Raw genomic sequence first — 5766 nt, 5'->3', positions numbered from 1 at the left:
AAGTTAAATATTTAGTTAGCAAGTTAAATATTTAGCTAGCAAGTTAAATATTTAGCTAGCAAGTTAAATATTTAGCTAGCAAGTTAAATATTTAGCTAGCCAACTAAATATTTAACTTAAATATTTAGCTAGCAAGTTTTATATTTAGGTAGATAGCTAAATATTTAAGGTAAAACAGTTTATGTTATATTTCAAACATTACTGAATAACTGCTTCATACTAAAAAAAACCTGTGCATGCAGAAGGAAAGTGATTATTTTAGCTCGTGTTGAAGTATACAAGGTGTTTAGTAAAACAATGGCTGTTGAGAGTTAAGAGGTGCTTCACTTTAGTGAATGAAGCTGCTGTACGTATGCCATCAGCAGCTCAAAGTTAAATCAAAAAGACAGTAAAGCTGAGAATAAGATGAGCATAAATGCAAATGAGAAAACAAAGCCGCAGGCTGTTATTCGCTCAGACACTATGGATTTAGATGAAGTCAGCTGCACTTTGAAGAGATGCCAATAAGTCCTGCTCCAGTAGGATGCTTAGTGCTGACATTAAACAGTATTAACACTTCGTATTAAGCACCGTTTCTGTCACAAGCTGCTGGTTTCAGGTCGACTCAGAACCGATGTGAAGCGACTGAAAACCAACAGGCGGCTCTGGTTTCTTTTCAACGCTGAGCTGCTGCAGACCTCACAGGCAAAACGTTAAACCCTCTCTGAAACGTTCAAACTTTATTATTTCAATTCAGGAGTTACTCAGTGTTTAAGTTTGAGAAATGAGGAGAAAGGAGAACATACAACCACCTCACTGTGAGGTAATATGGCAGGGTATGAGGGCCAAAATTAACACGGAATTCAGATTCAATTTCATTGCGGAAATGTGATTAATGACAGGCCGGCACCACTAACTGAGCAGTTAGCCCCGGTAACTGAGAGATCGCTATCCTCCCCAATGCTAACGGCAGCTTATCCATGCTAGTCGCTAACCTCTCCAATGCTAATGGCAACTTATCCATGCTAGTCACTAGCCTCTTTGATGCTAACGGCAGCTTATCCATGCTAGTCGCTAACCTCTCCAACGCTAATGGCAACTTATCCATGCTAGTCGCTAGCCTCTTTGATGCTAACGGCAGCTTATCCATACTAGTCGCTAGCCTCTCTAATGCTAACGGCAGCTTATCCATGCTAGTCACTAGCCTCTCCAATGCTAACTGCAGCTTATCCATGCTAGTCGCTAGCCTCTCCAACGCTAACGGCAGCTTATCCATGCTAGTCGCTAGCCTCTCCAATGCCAACTGCAGCTTATCCATGCTAGTCACTAGCATCTCCAATGCTAACGGCAGCTAATCCATGCTAGTCACTAGCCTCTCCAATGCTAACGCCAGCTTATCCATGCTAGTCACTAGCCTCTCCAATGCTAACGGCAACTTATCCATGCTAGTCACTAGCCTCTCCAATGCTAACGGCAGCTTATCCATGCTAGTCACTAGCCTCTCTGATGCTAACCCCAACTTATAAATGCTAGTTGCTAGCCTCTCCAATGCTAACGGCAGCTTATCCATGCTAATCACTAGCCTCTCCAATGCCAACTGCAGCTTATCCATGCTAGTCACTAGCCTCTCCAATGCTAAGGGCAGCTTATCCATGCTAATCACTAGCCTCTCCAATGCCAACACCAGCTTATCCATGCTACTCACTGCCCTCTCTGATGCTAAAGGCAGCTTATCCATGCTAGTGACTTGCTCTCCAATGCTAACATCAACTTATCCATGCTAGTCACTGGCCTCTCTGATGCTAACATCAGCTCATCCATGCTAGTCACTAGCCTCTCCAATGCTAATGGCAGCTCATCCATGCTAGTCACTAGCCTCTCCGATGCTAATGGCAGCTCATCCATGCTAATCGCTAGCCTCTCCGACGCTAATGGCAGCTCATCCATGCTAATCGCTAGCCTCTCCGATGCTAATGACAGCTCACCCATGCTAGTTTTTATCCTTTCTAATGCAAATGAATATTCTCCTTCTCATTTACCAGTGCTGGCCTCTCAGTTACTGGGGCCAGCTGCTAGCAACTGCTGGTTGTGCAATAGTTTTAATTTTGGCTGTCTATAAGGTAAAACCTCTAAAGCTGCTGCTCATCATGTGTTTTATTTGTCAGAATACAAAAATTGTAAACATTTCTGGGATATTTTGTCTTAAAACCCAACACAGATAAAGAATTTGTGACCTCATTTTTTTTCTGGTTTAAATGATCAAACTTTGAAACCAAATCTGAAAAACAACAGAACACAAACACATTTTAATGCTTATTTCTATTAGTTTAAAACTACTCATTTTATGCCATATAGTGGCAAATATAGTGAACGTATTTGTTAAATTACAGCAGATACAAGGGGATTATATCTAAGGAGTCCCGCTTTGCGTTTCATGATCACAGCTCTGATGATTTCTGCTACAGGATCTGTTTGATGATGTTATTCAGACCTGAGGTGAACTTGAATAATCCTTTTAGAAACAGAGGTTACATTTACATATCTTAGCAACAAGGATGTACAATTCAGTAAAATAAAAAATAAATCTGATTTATGCTTTGTCATGTGAAAGAATCAATCAACGTGGAGCATTAGCAGCATCATGAAAACAAACAGTGTTTCCTCTCTTAACGAGCTGCTGTGAGGCACGGTGACAACATGAAATGTTTTCTCCTTCCCTCGCATCAGAAACGATATGTCAAAGCAATCTCTTCTAATTACGCTGATTTATACACAAACCTGTCCTGCTAAGTGTCTGATTATACTTTTGAATCTTTATTTAAGCCCAGAGAAGCCGAGATAAATGATGAGAACATATGTTTGCATTGAAGACAACTGTGGCTTTCCATAAAAGCGTCGCCTTTACGCCTGCATGAACAATGTGCTGCTGTGCACAAGACAGGCAGACAAGAGATTTTTAATGGGTTAGATTTTAATTTATGTATATTCATATAGTGTAAATGTCATTATACCAAGTTGGAAATGACATTTTGTGAGAAATGTWAAGGTATTTTATTGTTTCAGGGTGGCATTCACACAGAAACTTTATGAAAATAATTATTGCCAGTCGTGAGGAATCTTTTTTCCAAAAGATTCAGGATTTAAAACTCCTTCAGAGACAGCAGGTCTATTTGCTGATAAAGAAAAAAAAAAGCATCTCAGGAACGCTGATTCCCATTATTATTTAATGACTTTAAATAAAGACCAACTTACTTAAATTACGCAGCACCAGAGGTCATAAATGCTTTTAAAAGGAAAGTGGATTCTCAGACGGATACCAAAAGTTTCAGGATGAAAAGGAGGTTCCTAAATCAGTCTGAGCTTTTAAAGTGAACAACTTTTTGCTTCTCTTCTCTAAAAGGTATTACAACATTTTCAGCCAAATAAACCACATGTATCTGCAGAAACCTGTCGTTTGTTAGTGGAGTTTTTTCCAGTTAAAAAGAGATGTTTTCTGAAAAAATACAAACACATACAGTACATGTCAACCCCTTCAGACCTGAGCCTCGAAAATCTATCATTTTCACAAAAAAAAAAAAATCCATATTAATCACACACAGGTTGGGGGAGGGGGCAGTGTGCAGGCGGACTGTCGGCTGCAGCAAAATAAGAAGGAAATGAGGGCAGAAGAACTTATTTCTAGCAGCAGAGCGGGTTGGAAGATGGTTTTTTTATGTTATTTATCGTTTTTTAACGTCCTACAGGCTCTTACTTAGACTAAGTTCCTCCTGCACCGTTCGGCGCATTGGCCGGCAAGACGTCTCCATTGGGGTCGACCTCTTGCACTCACTTCAGGCTGATATCTAGGGCCTTGAGGTCTTCGTGGAAGGTACGGCACCAGTTCTGTCGGGCACGCCCTTGTTTCCATTTCCCCCATGGTGCTATCCCCTGGATGGTGGTTTTCGGTAGACGTGTTGCTTTCTGACGGAGGACACGTCCAGAGAATCTTAATCGGTGCTCTGTCACACTGTCGTTCAGCGGACGGGTAGCTGTTCTGTGATGATCTCCTCATTGGTGATGCGGTCCCGGTATGAGACTCACAGGATCTGTTGTAACCACCGCTGCAGGGCAACGTTCAGTCTTTGTTCAAACTTTGAAGACATCTTCCATGTTTCACATCGATTTAAAAAGGCGGATCTTTGTCGCCATACTGATGGTCGTGGATATCCAAATTGGTCGGAGCTGCTGAAAAACAGTTTCTGCCTTCCCAATCCGGGACGCCACATTAAGTTCTGCATCACCATTGGTTATAGTACTGCCCAGGTATGTGAACCTTTGCACTCCTTCAATCTGTTGTGGTCCGATAGCGGCAGGGGTGCCATCTGTGGCATATTCGATTCTAACATGTTCTTATGTCGGACTCGTAACATATTGACAGTTGGGCGCGCGTCCGTCCTTGCTGCCCGCGGCTTTTACGGGTCTGAGAATAACATGAGGGATCAGGATTAATGGTTAATTTGAGAGACTGGGTTCAGGGATAGGCTGTGCATAGCTTCTATTGGTTAAATTCAGGGTCTGGGATGAAAATGGGTAATATGAGGGATCAGGGTTAATGGTTAACTTTAGGGTCTGTGTTCAGGGACTCGTTCTCCTCTGCCTCATCTCGTAAAGAAAGGACGCACAGGGGCTACTATCAACATATTGACGCTTGGTCAAGCGTCAATATGTTGATGCGGGGGGCATGAGAACGGGCTCCCGATTCACGTGATCTTGGTCTTGTTGACGTTAAACCGGAGTCCAACCTTATTTGATCCTCCGTCAAGGCTCTGGGTCATGTCAATGATGCTCTTAGTCATTGCCCAAAGAAGCGCAATGTCATCTGCAAAAAACGAAGCCCACAGGCTCTGACATATTATAAATTACATTGAAACTGAGTTTTTGAAAAAAATCCGTAAAACATAGAAAACCTGTGAGATTGCTCTAAACATCCATATGCCTGCAAAATGATGGGAAATCCATGTAAATTATGGACAATCTGTAYAACTTGACACAAACACAAAAAAGAAGCAGAAACATGCACATGTAAAGTTTGTCAGAAATGTAAAAGTTGCCACAGAGATGGAGCTTGCATGAAAGATTTGGCGAGATTTTTACACCGTATGCCCTTCCTGACACCCTGAGCTTGAACCCTCAACCTCTGGATTACAAGACCACWGCCCAGACCACCGAGCTGCCGCGGACAATAAAGGACATTAATAAATAAAATCATCAAAACTTCTTGTCTGACTCTCCAAACTTTTCACAACTAAAAAAATCAGAAATGTTGACGGCCTGAACATCATAAAACACAGAAAGCAGACGAGTGAACTKTGTGAAATAAATCCCATCAGGAGTCTAAAGCAGACACCACGCTGGCTCCTGCTTCAGCATGTAAATCTGACTCATCAGGCACRACAATTATTGTCTCCCTGCGTGGAAAATGGGAAACTTATTATYGTAACAATTCAGCGTTCTGCTTTTTGCCACCTACGAGGCTCAGATGGTGTTTGAGGAGGCATTTAGCTGCAAAAGTATCTCTGCGGAAGAAAAGTCAGAGAAAGTTCAGCTGCTGCCACAGAGAAGAGAAAAGGCCTCAAAGTTAAACTTTCTTCTTACGGATACTCAATCTTGTGGGAAACTCTGGCCTTCATCAAACCCTGACTCTTTTCCTCTGCTCATTAGAGAAAACAAAGTAAAAACATTTTTGGGAAACAAGGATGAGCGGTCGGGGTGTAGTGGGTGAAACATTTTTGAGGTTTTGGTCAGGAT

The sequence above is a fragment of the Austrofundulus limnaeus genome, unplaced genomic scaffold (assembly GCF_001266775.1).
Source record: "Austrofundulus limnaeus strain Quisiro unplaced genomic scaffold, Austrofundulus_limnaeus-1.0 Scaffold562, whole genome shotgun sequence".
Lineage (NCBI taxonomy): Eukaryota > Metazoa > Chordata > Actinopteri > Cyprinodontiformes > Rivulidae > Austrofundulus > Austrofundulus limnaeus.
Note: the sequence above shows the minus strand (reverse complement) of the source record.